The sequence below is a fragment of the Acomys minous genome (assembly GCF_964271855.1).
Source record: "Acomys minous genome assembly, chromosome: 11".
NCBI lineage: Eukaryota > Metazoa > Chordata > Mammalia > Rodentia > Muridae > Acomys > Acomys minous.
This window is the reverse complement of record NC_140492.1, coordinates 91,682,243-91,705,332: the sequence shown is the minus strand read 5'-3', so window position 1 is coordinate 91,705,332 and position 23,090 is coordinate 91,682,243. Positions and strand designations below refer to the sequence as shown.

At 40.4% G+C, this 23,090-nt stretch overlaps 1 long non-coding RNA gene across 1 annotated transcript in view; it reads right to left on the bottom strand.

Moving 5' to 3' along the window:
* Nucleotides 1-7,800: 7,800 nt before the first annotated feature.
* The window catches only part of LOC311608947, a 30,969-nt gene continuing 15,679 nt past the window's right edge, over nucleotides 7,801-23,090 (bottom strand). Inside the window, exons 3-4 of the long non-coding RNA XR_014783196.1 lie at nucleotides 11,987-12,299; nucleotides 7,801-11,379 (exon numbers count right to left, since the gene is read on the bottom strand). This is a non-coding gene — a long non-coding RNA (uncharacterized lncRNA). The remainder of the gene's footprint in view (nucleotides 11,380-11,986; nucleotides 12,300-23,090) is intronic.

Genomic DNA, 23,090 nt, shown 5'->3' with positions numbered 1-23,090 from the left:
GGAGAGGTGTCGCCAAGAAAACAGACCATGTCCTACTTCCAGGAAGCCAAGTGTCTTTGCGCTCTCCCAGGTTTCCAGCAACTTTACAGATCTCACAAAGAGACTGGAAAGGGTGGGTTACGTGTATACTTTGTTTGGAATGAAGAGGGGTTTTTTACCTTTAAAAATGTGTGTGTGTGTGTGTGTGTGTGTGTGTGTGTGTGTGTGTGTGTGTGTGCGCGCGCGCACACATGCATATACACAGTCACTGAATCCTAGTCTACTTTATTCCATAGTGCTCATTTGCATAGGCTGCTTTCTCACAAGGAGGATGCTAAGGAGACCTTGTGATGCTGAACTTAAGAATGCGGTGTGAGCATCTCACTGTATCCCAACATTGAATACTTCTTTCATAAACGATGGAGGGCTCCATCTCATAGGCAACAATACCATGAAGAAAGGTACCTCAAAGCTATCTGTTTGTTTGTTTTCTGGCTGTGAGGTCTCTGCCTTGGCTTTATAAATGCTGCTTATTTTGCTTAGCAATTCTCAGAAGAAATCTTATTCTGGCATAGACTAATTCTGCTTTTTACACCAACCTCAGTGGAAAGTAAAATATTTGCTACTAACCTCTCCTCCTCGTGAGGCTCTTGAGGAAGTCTCCCTCCTGCTGATTTTAATGATGTTAATGTGTGCAACATCAACCCTGATAATTAGGGCTATACATAGAGCTCCATAGGAAATGCCCCATCCCTCCTCCTCCTCCTTGTCATCCTCCTCCTCCTCCTCCTCCTTCTTCTTCTTCTTCTTCTTTAACTGGTGAATCATTGTTTCAGATGTTTTCACAGGCATTTGAAAAACATGACACAGGAATGAATTCCTGAGGGCTCTGGAGCCCAGGACAAGAGTCAGTGCTGCTATATTCTGTGTTGAAGTTCAGATGAACACACATACATATTCCTTTTTAGTTTTTCCAGACAGGGTTTCTCTGTGTAGCCTTAGCCGGCGTGGACTTGCTTTGTAGAGCAGGGTGGCTTCGAACTCACAGAGATCCACCTGCCTCTGCCTTCCCAAGTGCTAGGGTTAAAGGCATGTGCCACCACACCTGCTAACTCACATATTTTACTAGCACTCTGCAGCATTATTTTAAATGAAATTGCATTTTTGGCTAACACTTTGCTCTAACACTGACATTTCCTGTTACCTCCTTCCCGTTGCACTGTTGGAAGACAGCAGTGTTAACTGATCACGGCACCCCTTCATCCTGACAGGAGGGTCACTCTATCTAGCTGTGCTTGATCATTCAGCACTGGCTGGAAGATGAAGCTTCTCTAGAGATTGAGAGTCTGACCATAGGTGGAGAAGCAGGCAGGCGGTGCTGCAGAGTTTCTACTGACATGGGAAAGCAAAGATGTTGGAAGGAAGACCTTCCCAAAGCAGGAGAAGCTTGACTGCCAGGCATGGTGATGTCCTTAAAGACATTGAGAGAAGTATGGAGTTTGCTAGCCCAGTTTCTCTATATCCCAGCCCCAGGAAATCCTAGGGAACCCAGGGCCATAGCACTTTCTGTTTAAATTTCCCTAACGGCGATGTTAGTGGTTTCCGCACTTGAGCAAATGTGCCATGATGTTTAGAAGTCGCAGGGAGGGAATAGTGTACCTTCTGATGGATGTCCAACCTTGAGAGGCATCCTTTCTGAAACTCTACAGGTGGAACAGCAGCAGAGGAAATACAGTTCCATTATCACTGGGGGGCCTTTCTTTTGCCCTGTGGGGCCCATAAATGCATGAGTTAATCAAATAGGTGACACGGCGAGAGAAGCTAGTGTGGCCCTTATTTTGCAGGTTGAGGAAGCGCTGTTGATGCTACCCACATACCATGGACCATTAGAAGAGAAGTAAGAGCCCAGAGGTGACCTAGTTCCTTTTAGAACCCAAACCGTAAGTACGGGCCAAGCAGACATTCCGATAAAGCCCTCCATGAGACACAGAGGGTGTTAACAGTTATACATGAAAACCCGCTAAACTCACTGTGCCACAAGCACGATTGCCTTGCAAACTTCGCAAGAATCATTGTTTGTGTTTTCTGAAGATGGAAAAATCTCACTTCTTCCAGTGTGACACTAACACTTCCTAACTGAGAAGTTTGGGTTCCATGTTTCTTCTCCTCTCACTATGAGCAGCGCTCTCTCTCTCTCTCTCTCTCTCTCTCTCTCTCTCTCTCTCTCTCTCTCTCTCCATGTATATACATATATATGTATATATACACACACATATATGTGTATGTGCAAATGTGTTTATGTACGTATGCATCTATTTATCTATCTATATATCTACCTATCTATCTATATGTACACACACAGACACACACACACACAGACACACACACACACACAGACACACACATCCCTTATTTAACAAATGCAGACATTTCACTGCCTGGTTCTGAATTCCACTTGATTTTTCTCCAGGACACACAGCTCGAAATCATGAGCTACTGCATGGGACTCCTAGCTGTCCTACAGTGACGGCTGCTTCCTTGGAGAGACCAGGGGAAACCCTTGGTGCCCATCTCTGTCATATGGGCAGAGTAAATGAGTTCAGGAGAAAATCTCAAGTTAGCGAGCAGGCTGCTAACTCACCTTAGGGAGAAATGGAAGAGGACAGCCAATAAACTACAACGGAATTGTGTCTGCCTCTTTAAAGCTGCTGAGCAATTCTGAAAAGAATTGTTTATACCACATCTTAATTTTCTACAAAGACTCCAAACTCACTTTTTAAGGTACATAAAATAAACATTTGGGGAAGCCAAGGTGATGATTCCTCTTGTACTTATCCCTTGACAACAGTGGAAAAACACCTCGGAAGCAATACTAATTGAAGAAAAGGAGGAGGAGGAGGAAGAGGAAGAGGAGGATGGGAGAGGAGGAGGGGAGAAGGAGGAAAAGGAGGAAGGGAGGAGGAAGAAGAGGAGGAGGAAGAGGAGGAAGAGGAGGAGGAGAGGAGAAGGAGGAGGAAAGGAGGAGGAGGAGGAAGAGGAGGAGGAAAGGAGGAAGAGGAAAAGGAGGAAAGGAGGAGGAAGACAAGGAGGAAGAGGAAGAGGAGGAGGAAGAGGAGGAAGAGGAGGAGGAGAAGCAGCAGCAGCAGCTGGGGCATTAAGATATTTAAGGACTGAAGAAATAAACAGCTTTAGAAAAACAAATTCTCTGCCTCTTTAAGAGCAGACTCAAGCTTGCCAGCCACTGGACTCCACACCCTAGTGGTCACTGCTGGAGATTATACTGAATCCACGTCCACTGAGAATTTTTTGTGTGTTTATTAGGAACACCTAGGCAGTGAGAACTGTTATGTTAAAAATATACAAACACATCCAAAAACACATAAAATACTTTCGTTTCAAACTACCAAGAACAGGACACTGAGATTGTTTTCCTGCTCGGGACTTGAAGAACATTACACCGATGCGAACAGGAAGCTAAACGATGTGTTTCCTTTACTACCAAGGAAAAATACCAAATTACATATCTGAGCTTTGCAGTTACTGGGTTTAGAGTAAGAGTTGCGTGATTGTACTTAATACACAAGTCTATGGATCTACAGGGAAAAAAGTTGCCCTTGCTGTCTGGGTCAGGGTACTACTACTAATATTTGGGTTTTACTTTGAGGTAGAGATTGTGTGAATCCTAAAATGCCCCACCCAATTAAAGAGATCCAACTAAAAAAGTTACAGGTGGCTGCCCAATCCACTTGTTCTCAACCTTCCTAGAGTATGACCCTTTAATACAGCTCCTCACACTGTGGTGACCCCCAACCATAAAATTATTTTGTTGCTACTTCATAACTGTAATTTTGCTACTGCTATGAATTATAATGTAAATATCTTGGTTTTTTTTTTTTATGGTCTTAAGTGACCCCTATGAAAGGGTCATGTGACGCCATCTGCAAAGGGGTCATGACCCACAGGTTGAGAATCACTTCATAACACAAAAGGTTATGAAGTACAGGGGTGCTGTAAGAGGAAAACAAAAACTCCAGCCAAGTGAAAGAAAATCATGATAGTCATCCTCTATGCCTCCTCACAGACAGGATGGCCACCTGCATGCAGGTCCAGTATTTCATCAAGAGCCTGGCATGGTGGTGCTCATCTGTAATCCCAGCACTCGGAAGGCAGAGGCAGGTAGATGTCTGTGAGTTCGAGGCCAGTTTGGTCTACAAAGTGAGCCTAGGACAGTCAAGTTTACACAGAGAAACTCTGTCTCAAAAAAAGGAAAAAGAAAAAAGAAAAAAAGAAAAGAATGAAGGCACCCTGGAGAGGAACATTTCAGCTTTGTTCTTCGCTGTCTGACCAAGGCAGCTTTCTTCTACCCTGTCCCCAAATCATTGACGTTGGTTTCTTCTTCATGCTCACAGACTCCTGGGTTTTAGTCCTCTCCATTTTCAGGTTTGTGGCACCTTGTGCACTACAAGCAGTGTGAGAAGGGAGTGAAGAGCTGGGCTGAGAACATGTGCTTTGGGATTTTTTTTTTAGTTTTTTAAAATTTTATTAATTTATTCATATTACATCTCAATTGTTATCCCATCCCTTGTATCCTCCTATTCCTCCCTCCCTCCCACTTTCCCCTTACTCCCCTCCCCTATGACTGTGACTGAGGGGGACCTCCTCCCCCTGTATATGCTCATAGGGTATCAAGCCTCTTCTTGGTAGCCTGCTGTCCTTCCTCTGAGTCCCGCCAGGTCTCCCCATCCAGGAGACATGGTCAAATATGAGGCACCAGAGTACGTGTGAAAGTCAGTCCCCACTCTCCACTCAACTGTGGAGAATGTCCTGTCCTTTGGCTAGATCTGGGTAGGGGTTTAAAGTTTACTGCACATATTGTTCTTGGCTGGTGCCATAGTTTGAGCAGGACCCTTGGGCCCAGATCCGCCCTTCTTAATGTTCTTCTTGTAGGTTTCTAGGACCCTCTGGATCCTTCCGTTTCCCCATTCTCCCATGCTTCTCTCACCTAGAGTCCTGATTAAAGTCTTTACTTACTAGGAAAGTTGGACAGAGGGGACATCATCCTATTGGGACTCTAGGTGAGTGCTTTGGGATCTTAAGGCCTGGGTCGTGTCTTGGCTCGAGTATTTGCCAGATAAGTGTCAATGCCCAAGTCAATTATTGTCTCAGAGCTGTAGATGCCTAAACTTTATCAAGAGCAAGAATCTTTCTGATAACAGGAGAATTCAGAGAATTTTAAATTAAACTTGGGTCTCTTTTGTAATTATTTTGGGAGGAGTATTATTAGCATATATAATTAGTCTTATAGTCAATTCTGTGGTCCTAGGTTCTTGGGCCAGACTTTAGAACTGAGTGCCAGAGTTGCTTATAGAGTATCTTGGGTTTTTGCCAATTTTTAGGTGAAGATTGAAAGGCATCCCATCTCACATGAAATTTTAAGACAGAAGTGATCAATGAGTCCAGACATTTCCACATCCTCCTAATTCTTAGAAAATTACTACTGACTGACTGAGTCATTACCTATGCTTACTAGGGCGGTACTTTTGTTTTGTGAGGCAGGCGATTTTGAATTACTCATCTTTCTCTATGCAACTGCTCAATCATGCTCCTCTAAGTGCCCTCAATAAGCTCATTGGTTCATCAAGATGAAAGTGGATGGAACTATTTCTTTGCTCTGCCACTGGTGTCCTTTCTGGGGTGAAAAAACACTGTTCACATTTTCCTAGGAAAAGTCATGTCAGGCCAACACTCCACCAGCTGAACTACATCTCGGTCTCTGTTCAGGAACTCAATAAGGAGATTAGGAAGCTGTTAGTAATTATGAGGATGTGTTTCTTGTTGATGGTTAAGAGATAACTAATTTGTACAGTAAATCTAGAGAAAAACAGAAGTTGGATTACAAAAAAAAAAACCAGAATAATAAACAGGAAGGTAAAACAGAAATTGTGAGTGTAAGGCAGGTGTTCGAAGTACTTCCATTCTAGACAGACCTCATAGACTGGCTTCTGCCATAAAAATGACACAGGGGAACAAACTGTAGAGTGATATTTACTTTGCCTAATGTGTGGCAATGCATTGTGTCTCTTAATTTCAAATTTTTCTGGACCTCACACTTGAGTTAACCGTATGCCACTGAGTCACTCATGAGTTAAGACTGCCATCCTACTGTGTACTCAGACTGTTTCACTTGCCTTTAATCAAACAATGAAACAATCACTCTTACTTGCCCTCGATGTCCCATATGATCAACTTTTACAACTTAAGCTAACACATAGCTGTACTTATAAGTTATGTGTTCTCCCATCACCTTCTCTCCGAGTAATGTATGTGTGCTTTGATAATCATTTGCTGGAAACAACAAAAATAGCAGCCGAAAGCAATCTTATAAGAAGAATATCCACTATAAATGCTGAACACAACATTTGGATGCTGTTTGATAAACAAAGAAATTTGATAGTACTTTTTGTTATCTGAGTCAGTTGAATCAGTGACTTAAAACGCTGTAAAAGATTTCAATAAAGTGTTACTTGTTCCTTTCTGATGTGACAATTTCTGTGCTGTTCAATAAAAGAGAGCTCTTTGTTAGGGACAGACACACAGAGAAACACGTAGAAGGATAGATTCACAATTTTGGCTCTAGGCAAGCACAGACTCAGATTCATACAACTGACAGACAAACAGAGGATAGAAGATACAAGGAGAGTCAAGTAGAGAATTCAAATCCAGGTTTGCTCTTCGGTAGATAACACTATGGGAAGAGCTTTGATTTCTTTCTTTAATGTAACACAGATGAATTATTGGTGACTTGGAGTTTACTATTAATATGTTAAATCTATACTGTCTTGGAATTAATTTTCCTTTGAGTTAAAGAAAAATGAGTTGAAATAAGAATAATTAAAGCTAGTCAAGAAATGGGAAGTCCCTGAACAGTATGTATACTTGGAAGAGAAAATTTTCTTAGAAGTTACAACTAAATTGTTTGGTGTTATAGAATAGAATAGTGATCAAAAAAGGCTTTTTTTTTTTTTTTTTTTTTTTTTTTTTTTTAGATAATGTGGGCAACTTACATAGGTAGCCTGGACACATGGGCCTTATGAAATAAACCTCCTTAGCTATTGATATGTATGTATTCTATAATCTAGAATAAATAGAAGTCAAAGTTGGCCCGTGTTAAGCCAGGAGGACATTAGAGTCCTAGGGTGGCAGATCCCAAATACAGCGCTCTAGGGAGATTGCGCAACAGGGCCTTCTTAACTCCTTTTACTATGGATCTGTCCTCCTGGAGGGTGGTTCCTCTGGTGAAAGGCTTTGTGATGCTTCCCGAGTTAACAATTGCCCAGTGAGGTCCCTCTGAAGGACAGGGCTCCAGGGTCAAATATCGTGTCTTTCGTCCTTATTGATCCTGAAGATCCTTTATTATTCTCATAGGAAAGCTTAGTGATTAGTTGATTACAGGGTTGGATGATAATTTTAGACAGCAAGCTCTCCATGAAATATGGGTAGTCATCTTAGTAGATGCTCACAGAGATCAATAGAGCAAAGCTTTTTCTTTCAACTGGGAGTTGCTCAAGTTGCTCATGTGCAGGCAAAGCAAGTTAATTGCTTTTGGGAAATCTCCAGGGAAAACAGTGACTCCGATATTTGCCCACATTAATTACTACTCCCATGAACCTATCACAGTATCTGAAATTCCACTATTAAAATTGCTTTTTTTTTTTTTTTGGAATGAAGCACTGCAGTCTCAATTATCATGTCTTCTTCCTCTTCCTCTTCCTCCTCCTGCTCCCCCTCCTCCTGCTCCCCCTCCTCCTGCTCCTCCTCCTCCTGCTCCTCCTCCTATTCTTCCTCCTCTCCTCCCATTGTTGAGGAGTGAGCCAGGACCTCTTACATGTCAAGCATTCACTTGAACACTGAGCAACACTGCCAAAACCTTCCTCCAACTTTTTTCTTTTTTTTTTTAAGATTTATTTATTTTATCATGTGTACAGATTTCATTATAGATGGTTGTGAGCCACCATGTGGTTGCCGGGAATTGAACTCATGACCTTTGGAAGAGCAGTCAGTGCTCTTAACCTCTGAGCCATCTCTCCAGCCCCCTCCAACTTTTTTCAAGTTTTCAGTCACAATAACAGGCTACCCAAAGCAAGTAAACCATATCCATAGGGTCAGGCATAAAGAAAACACAGAGCTTAAACCCATTTCTGTTTTTAACTACATTCCAAGTTCACGGTCAGGGAACTACCCCTGACTTCTCCTGAGGTGGGGTAAGCTAGTGCCTAGGGACCTTGTCTCCAGATCTGAGAATAGTGGCTGGGGCCAGCTGGCTTACTGCACCTAAGAAGAAAGAAGGGCATGGATGCATCTAGAAAGGATGGAAGTCTCACATTTTCATAAATTAAGTAGCTTTTTTACTAAAATTGTGAAGAATGGACTCTTTCCTCTTCAGGGCCCAAGAGCATAATGGGTGAAGGACCCACTGTGTTTTGTTACGAATTTATCTTTGAATTAAGATAACTTAATTGCAGTGAGAGTTTGCTTTCTTTCTCGGTCAGATGTTTATATAATACCCCATTCAGTCTAGTTTTATTTCTAGCTTTTGGTTCTTTCCTTCCTGGAATTTCTCTCAGTATACTCACTTTAAAAGAAGTAGTAACTTTACACTTACCTTATCTTCTATGAGTTACATAATTTAGATTTTATTCCTGCTGATCACCCTCTAATGAAGTTGATAAATAAGATTGCAATGGTAGCACATCAAAATCATGTTTGTAACTCAGTGTATTTTCCTTTTTGAACTCTTTTTCCCAAGTGCTTGAGGCAGTTTTTTATATTTGAGGTCCTGTTCACATCTGAACTAATTGGAATTAATTTGATCATTCAGCTATAATAAGCTTTGCGATATGGAAGCTTAATTCTTCCATCTCATAAAGTAAGACTGCTTTGAAGACCTGTTGTCTAAGGAGACTTAAACTGCCCATGGAGATCAGTGGCTGCAAAACTCCCTTCTGAAAAAGGGACAGTTGAATCAGACTGTTCTAAACTGGCTTGAAGGGTCTAAAAGAAATAAAACAACTATACTCACATGTTCAATGCAGCACTATTTACAGTAGTCAAGACATGAGATGCATCTATTATCTGATGAATGGTTAAAGAAAGCATAGTAATTATAATTATACCGCATGTTGGTAATAAATGGAATATTATTCAACCATAAAAAAGTATTAAATGACAATTTGTGTCATTATGGACTCTAGAGATCTCTATGCTAAATAAAGTAAACCAGACAAAAGAAGGCAAAGTACTGCATTATTTCACATATGCATGAAATCTACAAGTGCTATTTCACGGAAGTTGAGAATCGGATGGTATTTACCAGAGCCTGGGGCAGTAGCTGATCGAGAAAGATCACTCGGTTGTTATTAAGTTATAGTCAGTTAGGAGCAAGTGGTTCTGATGTGTTGTTGCTCTATAGTGAGATCAGGGATAACAATATATACTATAAATTTCAAAAGCCTGCAAGAAAGGGTTTAGAAAGTCTTCATCCTTCTTACCATAAGCATTAAGGGAGACAGATATGCTGAACATAATTTAAACATTATATAGCCAACATCATTTTGTACCCTATTTTATGTATAATTTATATTGTGTACCAGTTAAGTAAATTTATATAATAAGAAAACCAAATCCAAACAGAAAAGGTAGGATAGACAGGTGAGAGGTCACTTGTCCTGACTTGTGTGATAACTGCAGAACAGACTAGATACTAGTCTGGGTAAGAGTTTGAGGAAGACGTCCTTCTGTCTCAAACCACTATCCATCCCCCATCCCAGCCCCATGGAGTGAATTTCATGATTACCATGAGTCAACACTGAAGCCAAGACACAGAAACCTATTTCCTTGGAACCAGTCCCTATTCAGTAGCAGGTGGGATACTAACACAGTGAGGAAGCACAGTAAAGACACTGAATGTGTCTGAAGTAGTGGTGGTGGTGATGGTAGTGATGGTGTGTGTGTGTGTGTGTGTGTGTGTGTGTGTGTGTGTGTGTGTGTGTGTGTGTGTGTGTTTGAGAGAGAGAGAGAGAGATTGGAAACCAGCCTAGAGATCATCAAGACACACCTTTTCCTTTGCCAAACACTGCATGAGACTTTTTTTTTTTGTGGACTTATACAATCTCGTCTGAAAGACTGAATACAATACAGTCAGAAAAATTAATGAGTGTGAGCCGGACACCACAGGCATCATTTCATGGGAAACCTTGAGGTTAATCAAAAATGACAAAACATGAAAAGCCTGAGGTACCAATTGCTTTGAAGGTCCAGAAGACTAGAGCAATTTACATAGATGTGAATGTTCCATAAATAACTGTCTGTCTGCAGCCCAGCTGAATGATTTTGCATTAAAACGCTGAGGCACAATCAAAATCACCTCTGGAAAAAGTGAACAGTGGTGCTGAAACCTACAGGGCTTTCTTTGTAGCTGGAAAACAGGATATACTTCAGCATGAAGAGCATTGACAGAAACAGGTCTGGCCACTTGTTGCCTCACAGAGCAAAGCAGGGCAGTGGACTTAAGCTTCTAAATTCTGCTTATTAAATCTATATCTATTCACTGAGAGAGCTCTCTGTCTGATGTATAATTGGCAGAGTGAGTTGTCTCTTTCTTTCTTTCTTTTCGCATCCCTGCCTATTATGTATACCTCATCGAAGTTGAACTCTCTGAAGCCCCTAACTTACAGGTCCATGATAATCATCACGGACTGGTTAATCACTATTATCAAATTGAAGGGATTTAGACTCTCCTGGGGGATAGACCCTCTGGCCATGTCTGTGAGGGCATTTCTGGTGAGATTAAACGACAGAGGGAAGAAACACTCTGAATATGGGTGGGCCTATCACACGGGCTAGGCTTGACTTGAAAAAAAAAATGTGTGAAAATGAGTGAAGCACCATGGCTTATTTCTTTCTTTTTTAAATGAGGGTGCAACACAGCCAGCTGCCTTATACTCCTGGCACCGTACCTTCCTTGCCATGGTAGATTGTACCCACAGACTGAGAGCCAACACGAAACCTTCTTCCTTTAAGTAGCTTTGGCCAAGTGTCTTGTTATAACAAACAGGACAAGGAGCCAGACACAGAGCATTAACTTAGTTGTTTCGGTCCATCCGTTCTTCTCTCTGCTGATACCCTGTCTGGGCAGGGTGGAGCTCCATCTCAGGAATTAGAAATAGAACACGGTGTCGATGTTGCTCTGCATGGGATAGCTCAGCAAGTAGCAGGTTCATCAGCATACAGGGGAACTGGGAACAAGACAGGGGCTAGATATTGGAGAGGCCGTGAGAACCAAACTTATTCTCAAGATGGATAAAGGAAGCCAGGTGCTCGGCATCACAGCAGGCAGCGTGCCTTCAAATGAAAGAGAAGTATTAGTTTCTGTGCATGCTTTGAGACCCACTCGTCCTTCCTCTCTCCCCATAAAGCTCTATCTGCCATTCTATCCTCGCAAGTGACTGGTGCTTTGACAGCCTGCCTTGTCTTGGTCTATTTTCTCTCACTGGCTGATACTGCTTTCACACTCCTAGAAACTTTCCACCGCACACTGGACTCCCAACAACAGTCACCACCAGATCGTCTCTTGCCCTTCACTTGCCAACCTATTGCTTATGAAACCAACACCCACCTGCGATAGAATAAAGGATGGCTTATAATTTTGTCTTGAGATCTATTCCCCTGTCTCGACTCCTTTGTCAGAGACCACACAAATCACACATGGTATTTCTTTTTGAGAAGAGTCACATGTCCTTATGTCTGTGTGACTTCCTGTCTCATCTGCTCTCCGGCCTGGCTACTTAACCTCTTCCGGCTTATTCCTGGTTGTATAGTTCCACTTGTCTTCTCTAAGTCTTGGTGGATGTCCCCTAATACCAAAGGTAATAACAAACTATTTAGCTTTCTAGCCTACCATCCTGGTAGATGCCTTTAGTAGCCATCTCTTCCTTACTGTGTTCTTTACCTGCTGAATAGTTAGTACTGTTTAGTACTTTAGTGTATTTTGAACTTCTGGCCTGGGGCCAACCTTTAATAACCAATATTTCTTCCGATGGCTCATATGATTCTCCATTACAGACGTAAGTCATTTATATCCATGCTGACTCCTTGGACGCCAGAGTGGAATTCACTTTATACGCCTACATTTAAACATCTTTTTTCTTACAGTGGTCCATGCAGCTGCCACCTGATCCAGATTCTTGAAGCCGGCTTGATTCTGCCACAGCTTGGGCTTGTTAGCATGCTATCCTTGGAACAGATGATGGCCACTCTGCCCTCTCCAAGGACAGGGGAACTCATGAAATGTCCAGCTACTGAATGTTTAGGCAAGCCTTGGCACTTGAAGTTGGGAAGATAATGAGCCACCAACACCCTCTTTCTGTAGCAAACAGGTCTTTCTATCTTACTTGTGTTTTTAACCTTTCTTCATACTGCCTTTCTTTATGAGTCTATTTTGTCCTTCATACCTTTGATATGTCACCTGTCAGCCTGTGGTTCACTCCTAGTGGATGAAGTGTCCACCTCTGTTCCAAGCAGATACAAAGAACAAGTTTTTGTAGTAACCTTATGTCAGCAGGTGCCATTTATGAGGATTCTTTCCAAATGAATGTGCAGGGCATTCACCAAGACATGTCTAACACAATTAAACTCTGGGAATCTGATTAAAAATTGATCAACTCCATGGCTGTGCATGGATAAGTCAATAGTACTAACAGCAAACTGCTGCAAAGTGACAGAGGTTGTGTCAAATATTCGAAGGTAAGTGTTTGAATCTTGTGAGGTGCATGGGTTTGGCTAAGAAATGTATGTTAAAAAGAGTCAACACATTAATGAAATTTAAAAAGACTGGAAAATGTGAATAAATTTGAGTTGGTGACTCAATTAATACTAAAAAAAAAAAAAAAAAAAAAAAATCTCCTGCAGGGACAGATGAGGCCAAGCAAAGCATTTTTTAATTTACTTGGAAAAATACTTTTAACTATCAGAAAGTATGCCCAGGGTGTTTTGTAGTTCTATTAAAATATCATTAAGAAACTAATTATAATTAGCATCGATTAACTCTCCTTTGTTGGAAGAGCAGAAATGCATATCAGATATGATTATGCGGAGATGATTATTAGAAGCAGACAAGGGCAAACAAACCTGGAAAAGGGCAACCTTACTAAGACCTCAGGTCTCCTAGTGCTCTGTGTCCTCCACAGAAGAAATCTCTACTGCCAGGAGTTGAAGAAGAAGAACCATGAGCAGTCCCTTGCACTTCCAGAATGCTTTTCAGGGGATGGTAAGCACTTGGCAAGGATACTGTTAGCAACCCACTGTGTGCCACAAGGAAAGTAAGGGATGTCAAGCAGGTTTTGTGGCACTTACCTGAAAGGCAGAACACCCAGGAAGACAGAAGTGCTGGAATCTAAATATTCCTACTGGAGGCTACAAGCTACCAACTACCAAATTGAACTAAGGAAATAGAGATAATTATCAGAAGTCTCCCAACAACAACAAAAAAATACTAGGACCAGATGGATTCAGAACAGAATTCTAACAGACTTTCAGAGAAGAGCTAATACCAATTCTCTTCAGGAACATTACCGAACTCATTCTATGAGGTCACAGTCACCTTGATACCTAAACCACAGAAAGACTCAACAAAGAAAGAGAATTTCAGACCAATTTCTCTTATGAGCATTGATGCAAAAACACTGAATAAAATACTCATAAACTGAATCCAAGAATACAACAAAACTATCATTCACCATGATGAAGTAGGCTTCATCCTAGGCATGCAGGGATGGTTCAACATACAGAAATCCATCAACGTAATTCATCAAATAAACAAACTGAAAGAAAACAACCCACATGATATCTCCTTAGATGCCAAAACAGTATTTGACAAAATCCAACACCCATTCACGTTAAAAGTCCTGGAGAGGGCAGGGATATAAGACACATACCTAAACATAATAAAGGCAATTACATCAAGCCTATAGCCAACATCAAACTAAATGGAGAGAAATTTAAATCAATTCCCCTGAAATCAGGGACAAGACAATGCTGTCCACACTCTCTGTATCTCTTCAATATAGCACTTTAAGTCCTGGCTAAAGCAATAAGACAACTAAAGGAGATCAAGAGGGTACAAAAAAGAAAGGAAGAAGTCAAACTATCAGTATTAGCCGATGATATGATAGTATACATAAGTGACCCAAAAAAACATCTATCAAGGAACTCTTACAGCTGATAAACACCTTCAGCAAAATGGCTGGATGCAAAATCAACTAAAAAATAAATCAATAACCTTCCTGTATACAAATGACAAACAGGCTGAGAAAGAAGTTAAGAAAAAATACACCCTTCACAATAGCCACAAATAATATACAGTATTTAGGTGTAACTTTAACTGAGAAAGTGAAAGATTTGTATGAAAAAAAAACTTCAAATCTCTGAAGAAAGAATTTGTAGAAGATGTCAGAAGATGGAAAGATCTCCCATACTCATGGGTTGGGAGAATCAACATAGTAAAAATGGCTATCTTACCAAAAGCAATATACAGATTCAATGCACTCCCCATCAAAATACCCTCACAATTCTTTATAGACCTTGAAAGATCAATTCTCTATTTCATATGGAGAAACAAAAAACCAAAGATGGCTAAAACAATCCTGTACAATAAAAGATCTTCTGGCGGAATCTCCATCCCAGATCTCAAGCTTGTAGAGCAACTGTAATAAAAACAGCATGGTATTGACATAGAAATAAGCTGGTTGATCAATGGAATCAAATTGAATACCCAAAAATAAACCAACATACCTATAGACAATTGATTTTTGACAAAGAAGCCAAATCCATACAATGGAATAAAGATAGCATCTTCAACAAATAGTGCTGGTATTACTGGATGCCTACATGTAAAAAAAAATGAAAGTAGATCCCTATCTACCACCCTGCACAAAACTGAATTACAAATGGATTAAAGACCTCAGCATAAAACCAGAGACACTAAATTTGTTAGAAGAAAAAGTGGGGAAGAGTCTTGAGTTCATCAGCACAGGAGACAACTTCCTTAACATAATACCAACAGCTCAGGCCCTAAGATCAACCATTAATGAACAGGGCCTTATGAAATTGAAAAGCTTATGTAAGGTGATGGACACTGTCAACAGAAAAAAATGACAGCCTACAGACTAGGAAAAGATCTTCATCAACCCTCCATCTGACAAAGAGCTAATAACAAAATATATAAAGAACTCAAGAAATTAAACACCATCAAACCAAATAACCAAATTAAAAATGGGATACAGAACTAAACAGAGAATTCTCAAGAGAGGAATATTGAATGGCTGAGAAACTCTTAAAGAAATGCTCAACATCCCTGGTTATTAGGGAAATGCAACTCAAAACGACTCAGAGATTCTATCTTACACCTATCCAAATGGCTAAGACAAAAAACTCAGGTGACAGCACAGGCTGGCAAGGATGTAGAAAAGGGGGGACACTCCTCCATTGTTGGTGGGAGTGCAAACTTGTACATCCACTTTGGAAATCAATCTGGTGCTTTCTCAGGAAATTAGGAATAATTATACTTCAAGACCCAGCCATACCACTCTTGGGAATATACCCAAAAAAATGCTCCACCATACAACAAGGATATTTGCTCAACAATGTTCATAGCAGCTTTATTTGTAGTAGCCAGAATCTGGAAACAACCTAGGTGTCCCTCAACCGAAGAATGGATAAAGAAACTGTGGTAATCTACACAATGGAATACTATTAAGCTATTAAAAACAAGGAAATCATGAAAATTTCAGGCAAATGGATGGAACTGGAAAAGTTTATCCTGAGTGAGGTAACCCAGACCCAGAAAGACATGCATGGTATATGCTCACTCATAATCAGACATTAGCCACACAATACAGGATAACTACACTACAAAACAGAGTCAGAAACATCAACCAAGAACCATGTATGATGTGGACCTTGACCCACTACTTGGATGTAGTAGCACAGTCTCCTTGTGGATCCCACGTCTGGAGAGTAGGAACTATTTCTGGCATGCACTCTGGCCATCAAACTTAGATCACTTCCCCTGGCAAGATGGCCTTGCTAGGCTACAGAGGAAAAGATAACAGCTAATACAGATGGGACTTGACAGGCTGAGGTCAGATATTAGGGCAAGAGGGCTCCCCTGTCTGAATACTAAGGGAGGAAGGGAGAGGGGATGAGAGAGGGAGGGGGACCAGGGGGGAATGAGGGAGGGGGCTATAATCAGGATGTGAAGAATTTAAACTGCAGAACGAACAGGTAACTTATATTGCTAATCCCACCATATCGGACTAGCTCTGAGACTGGCTGAACCGTGAATGTCTAGGCATAGACAATGCTTCTTGTTGACTACAGAACCCCTATGAATTACTATTAGATGCCATTCTTCATATGGCATCATGAAGATTTACAGATGTCTTCTTTTCCTGCTCATATAAAGAGCAGAAATCCAGCCTTAACTGATCTGTGCAACACGTACACTTTATACACCTATAATTTTAGGACTGTATAATGCTTGTGAGAAATAATATGCTTTCAGAACAAAAGAACCAGACACTGACATTAGGTCAGACCTGACAGGATGAATTCTTTGCAGCATACTGGACATTGACATCCTGTTTGGAGAAAGTGGTTGAAAAGAAAGGGGGGGAGATAGAAATGTACAGGGAAGATAGAGCAAAAAGAAGATTAGTGAATCTACTCCTCAACTTAATGCCTCAATTGTCACTCACAAGATATTTTTAATTCACTGGTATAGAAGAATTTTGCATATAGATGAAAAATAAGTTCTAGAGACAGTGCTATAGAATTCAAATATATATATGTATGTATTTTCTACTTTAATATGAGTTATTGTACCCATATAACTCAATTATAATGCAAGGTTTACTTCTAATGCTTTGAATGTGCTATCATGCTATTTAGGAGAAAGAAGTTATACAATTAAATGTTAGTAGATTAAATCATGGTCATGGCAATTGCTAGTCTACTTTTATCAGAATAATATACATCTTAGGTGCAGCAGACAGATACGACTCTATAGAAAGACAAGGTCTTCAAAAACCCCAGAGACATGCAGAATATGGCATTTTAAAATGTTTTTACTACTTTAAAGACTCATTGACAATGAGACAGGTTAACTCCTGGCAACACCCAGCCTACCTCAAAAACATGATGAGCATCAAAGAACCTCCTTATGGAGATGGCTTCAAATGTGGCAAACAAGCCACTGGGCAAAAAGTCCTCTTTTTTACCACAGATAGAATTCTGCCTTAAAAAAGGGCAAGCTTGGATGCAGGCAGAGTGATGGCCAAACTCTGCCAAGATAGGGTAAGCAAGTCTTCAATAGTTCCTGCCTCACAAATATGTCTGTCAGATATATTGGGCCAGAAGGCTGGAGAAGATCTTCCAATGTTATAGTTTTGTGTGCCTATTCAGGTAGAAATCTGTCTCTGTCATCTTTTCATTTGGAAAGCTACTAACCTGCACTCCTAGCATACTCAGATAATCAAGTTTACTCCTTCTCGAGTCTGAGGAAGTTGAAGACCAGGTAGCTTAGTTTTACACTGAAGCTTAATTGCTTAGGAGTTAAGATGTTTTTAGGTCTAGACAGGTGTTCTAAGTTGATAATGACAATATGTGATGGAGACTGATTTACACTCAGAGTTTTAGATGCGCCAAGATAGGAAAAAAAATGTCTTCTTCAAGGCTGTCAAATACAAATAGCCAAAACACTAAGAATGTAACATTTATATAATTCCTGATTGTGTCATGGTTCTTCTTGCCATAGGTAATCTATTGTATATATGTGTAATAATATAAATGTATATGTACAAAAATAAAACAATTTTTTAAAACAGACCCAGCCATACCACTCCTAGGAATATACCCAAAAGATGCTCCACCATACAACAAGGACGTTTGCTCAACTGTGTTCATAGCAGCCTTGTTCATAATAGTCAGAGTCTGGAAAAAATCCAGATGTCCCTTAGTTGAAGAATGGATAAAGAAACTATGGTACATTTACATAATGGAATACTACTCAGCTATTAAAAACAAGGAAAATTTCAAATTTGCAGGCAAATGGATGTAACTAGAAAAGAGCATCCTGAGTAAGGTAACCCAGACTCAGAAAGACACACATGGTATATGCTCACTCATAAGCGGATATTAGCCACATAATACAGGAGAACTACACTACAATATGGAGACTGAAACTTCATTCAAGGACCGTGTATGATGTGGATCTAGACCCTCTGCTCAGATGCAGTAGCACAGTCTCCTTGTGGGCCCCACAGTGTGGAGAATAGGGACTACTTTGGGCATGCACTCTGGCCACCGAACTTTTGAGTTTTGTGATTTAAATGCAGCCTGGTGATTGCTAGGGTGGACTTAGGCAAACTGTCTCATCATTCTATTCCTCAGTTTCCTCAGCTGTGAGACCTGAGATGGTAATTCCTGCACCATTGGGGAGGTGGAGTTATCTACAGGTATACAGTATGTAAGATGGCTAAGCACCATACCTAATACGATTTACAACAAATGGTGTTATATTGGTAAAAAAAAACATCCCACGAATCAAAGAAGCAGGCAAAAAATGTGATCCAGGGTACAGGGCACACGTCAGTGTGTCTGAAAGTAATTATAACCCTCCTGGTATACGTTGATAAAACCTGCAGGTAAATTTTTACATATATGAATCAAAGAACAAATGTTTGGAGCCAGAGTTCATTGTAATAAGGAGATGGCAGGATCTTTCTCCCTCCTCCTCATCCCCCTCCTCCTTTCTCTCTCACTCCTTCCCTCCTCCTCCTCCTCCTCCTCCTCCTCCTCCTCCTCCTCCTCTTTCTCTGCAATTGGCAAAAATTTGCTGTACTTTCTAAGTCGTCACTTCGGGTGTGCTTTCTTGTAATTGTCTACAGGTTCTTAGGGAACCTCTAAGGTCTCTTGATCCATGATCATAAGGGTCACTGAACTTTGCCCTGTCTTCTTCCACAGGTGTGTTGTTTAGATTATTCATAATCAAAGCTCAGGGCAGAGTTAAAGCATCTTACAGACTCTCTTTCAACTCTCTCTTTCAATCTCTTCCCTCCCACTTCGTTACTGTCAGAAAGCCCAAAAGATTAGTGTGCAGGATCCCCACCTTTAAGTTTAGAGAAAACATTTCACTCACATGTCTGTGCTCATATTCTGTTACTATTGGCCTCAGATTTCAATTTCTTTTAAAGGATCAATATGACCCATGGGGGCTTCCAGAGATGGAAGCACCAACCAAAGAGCATGCATGAACTGGACCTAGGCCCCCTGCACATATGTAACCACCAATGGGCAGCTTGATCTTCAGGTGGGTCCCTAAGTAAGTTGAGCTGGTGTCATCTATGACATGGACTCTGTTGCTTGCTTTCTGTCACTTGGCCCTAACCAGGCTGCCTTGCCTGATCTCAGTGGACAAAGAGGAGCTCAGTCCTGATTCGACTTGATGTGCTGGCGTGGGGTGGTGGTGGTGGGGGCTCCCATTTTCTGAGGACACAGGGAGGGGAGTGGTGGGAAGGAGGTGAGAGGGAGAGACCAGGAGGAGAGGAGGGAGAGGGCTACGATCAGGATGTAAAGTGAATATATAAGTTAAAAATAAATTTAAAAAAATTATTTTAAAAAAGATCAAGATGAGCTTTGAGGAATATCTACATTTCAAAAGAAATCATGAGCAAAACTGTTTGACTGTAAACTGTATTTGACATTACCGTTTGATAAACTCTCAAAAAACTAATGGCGTATTACATGAGATTATTTTCCTGTGTTTTTATCATAGCATTTTCATACTCCAGGAATTTAATAGATGTGTAGACCTATATACAAATTTTCTTAAATACTCATAACGTATTTTTATAGTATATTAAATGTGCCATACTCAACCTAGGACTGCATTTGGTTGCTATGACAAAGAGACATTTTTTTGTTGTTGTTGTTAATAATATAAAAAAGTATCCATCTTCCCTCTTTGTCATTACTGAATTTCTCACCCCCTTCCCAATCAAACCCTTCTGTTTTTCCCACTTCTCCCTAGATAACATCCGTGTTCGTCTGTTACCCCCTCTCCAGAGCTCTGTCCCCATCCCTCCTGCTGAAGTCCCTTTGTACTGTCTTGACATCTGTGGTTAGTACAAGTGATATATCCACATTTAGAAATTAGAGCCACAAATAAGGGAGAAGTTGTGCTCTTCGTCTTCCTAGGTCTGGGTTACCTCTCTCAGTAAAATCGTGTCTGGTTCTGACCATTTACCTGAAAAGCCCATGATTTTGTTTTTCCTTGCAGGTGCGTAGAGTTCCACTGTGTATATATTCTGCCTTTTCATTATGCGTTTGTCAGCTGACGGACATTCAGGCTGATTTCGGCAGCAATAAACAGGCTGAACAAGCGTCTGTGGAGAAGGATGCTGAGTCCTGAGAGCATATGCCAAGGAGTGGCACAGCTGAATCCTGTGGCTGGATTCTTGTTTTGATTTGTCTTTTAGAGGATTCTTTATTTACAGAGTAGCTAGTTTACAATCCCACAAAGACTTGATGAGGCGTCCTCTTTCCCTGCACAGTTCCCAGAATTTGTCCTCAGTTGTTTTTTTGATCTTAACTGTTCTCATTGTGGTGAGATGAAATCTCAAAGTAGTTTTAATTTGCATTTCCACAGTTGCTAAGAATGTTGGGCACTTTTTTCTTTCTTTCTTTCTTTTTTCTTTTCTTTTCCTCTCTCTCTCTCTCTCTCTCTCTCTCTCTCTCTCTCTCTCTCTCTCTCTCTCTCTCTCTCTCTCCCTCTCTCTGTGTGTCTGTCTCTCTGTCTCTCTCTGTCTCTCTGTGTCTGTCTGTCTGTCTGTCTCTCTCTCTCTGTCTCTGTCTCTCTCTGTCTCTCTCTCTCTGTGTCTCTCTCTCTCTCCCTGTCTGTGTCTCTGTCTCTCTGTCTCTGTCTCTGTCTCTGTCTCTCTCTGTCTCTCTGTCTCTCTCTCTGTCTCTCTCTCTCTCTCTCTCTCTCTCTCTCTCAGAACTCTCCAGGTCCATAGTCCCCCACACACTTTTTAATTGTTTTTTGGTCTCTTGAATCTTTGTTTTTTAAGATCTTTATATATTCTGGGTATTGATACTCTATCAGATGTGTACCTGGCTAAGAATCTAACCTATGCTGTGTGCTTCTTCACTCAATTGATTGTTTCCTTTTCTGTATAGAAGCTTTCTGTTTTCATGATGTTTACAAGGCTACTTTTAAAACCCCTTGAATGACTGCATGAGTTTTTCTTCTGCTTTTTTAAATTGAAAACCAACAAGGCTAGAAGCCTCTCCTCAGACACAAGTGAACCCTTTTTAGGTATAGTTATAAAGTCTGCAAGTATGTAGTAAGAAAGGGCATATAATAAATTTTTTTTTATTCAGTGGTATCTTGGAGGGTTTGATTATCTGAGACTGTAAGACCAAGATTCCTTTGGGGTGAAGGTTTTTAAATTAATAGATCCTTCATAGACATTCCAACTAGGTTGGGAAAATAAAATCATAAATAAAGCTCTGACTTCAGAGGGCTTCATCTTCTCCCAAGTGTCCTACAACTGTCAAGTGGATCTCTACAAGGAACTAACATTTTCTGTCAAACATGATAGTTCAATCAATGGAAATAACCCAAACTTATTTAGTATTCACATAAGGTATAAAGTTACATACGATAATTTATACTGTGAAAAAATAAATTAGCTATTGTTTATACTGCCTAGGAGTGTTGGTTCTTTACTCTTCTCTTTCAATGTGTTCTGACATTATTCCCACTATTTTACCATTGTAAATTTTAATGAGATATTTGTCCTCCCCGTCTGCTGAAGAGCTATGAGGGAAACGCTGGGCACCCGAATATACCCAAAAGATGAGATCCCAGCACTGCACAGTAGAATTGCTACTTCAATTATTATTCAATTACCTCATCCTGGGAGATTTCTTTGATTGGCAAATGACTTCTCAAATGATGCAGTTCTAAGAACAGTTCTAGAAATTTCCAGTTTCTCTGCAGCATCCTTTGATATAAGATACAGACAACTGAGTCACAGTCATAGGGGAGGGGAGTAAGGGGAAGTGGGAGAGAGGGAGGAATGGGAGGATACAAGGGATGGGATAGCAATTGAGATGTAATATGAATAAATTAATAAAATATATTAAAAAATAAGATACAGACAATAGAACAGTTACTGCCTTTTTGCTTTTCTTTCGTCTTGACCTGACCCTCCCCTTCTGCACCCTGCAGGTCTTAGCTCAGTGGCTTTTCGTCCCAGAGTCTCCTGAGAATGAATAGAAGAATGAGGCCACTCTGATTTGGCTTGATAAAGACAGTGAGCTTTGAGCTTTTTCATAGTTAATGTAAGATCTCACTGAAATCTATGGTACCTTGTCCGTTTTCTTCTGCCTCTGACTAACACACACTGCAGCAAACAAAGCACAAGGTGGCATTCTTCCCCTGGGACTTTGGGTCAGTGACTGATCTGCAGAACACAATGGTCCTTGGTGGCTTTGTGGCCAATCTCATAAGAAGGAGCTCTAATTTCATTGGCTAGCCTAGTCCACGCTCGTGACTTTCTACTTTCTTTTTACTGCTTTCTTTTTCTACTTTTTTTTTCCTACTTTCTACTTTTACTACTTTCTTTACTATTTTCTTTTTCTATTCTCTCTCACCAACACTTCCCTGACATTTCAAGTAACTTTCTGGTTAGTAGCTGTGGTAATATTTAATTCAAAAGTTTCCTATGGATGAGAGTACTTTCACCTTACTTGAAGATCTTGGACTGAAGTTAATAAGTTTAAATTAGTAATGTTAAAATATTATTTGATTTTGTAGCAAGTAAGAATACATGAATATAATACACATTTTACATGATTTTTGAAAGATAACAAGTTTTAATAAATACATTTTTCTTTAAAATCAAACTGTTCTTTGCTCTTTAGTAGTTCAGACACAGGAAAAAATAGCACAGTTATAAAATTTTTGGTTCAACTCTAGATAAAAGTCAATG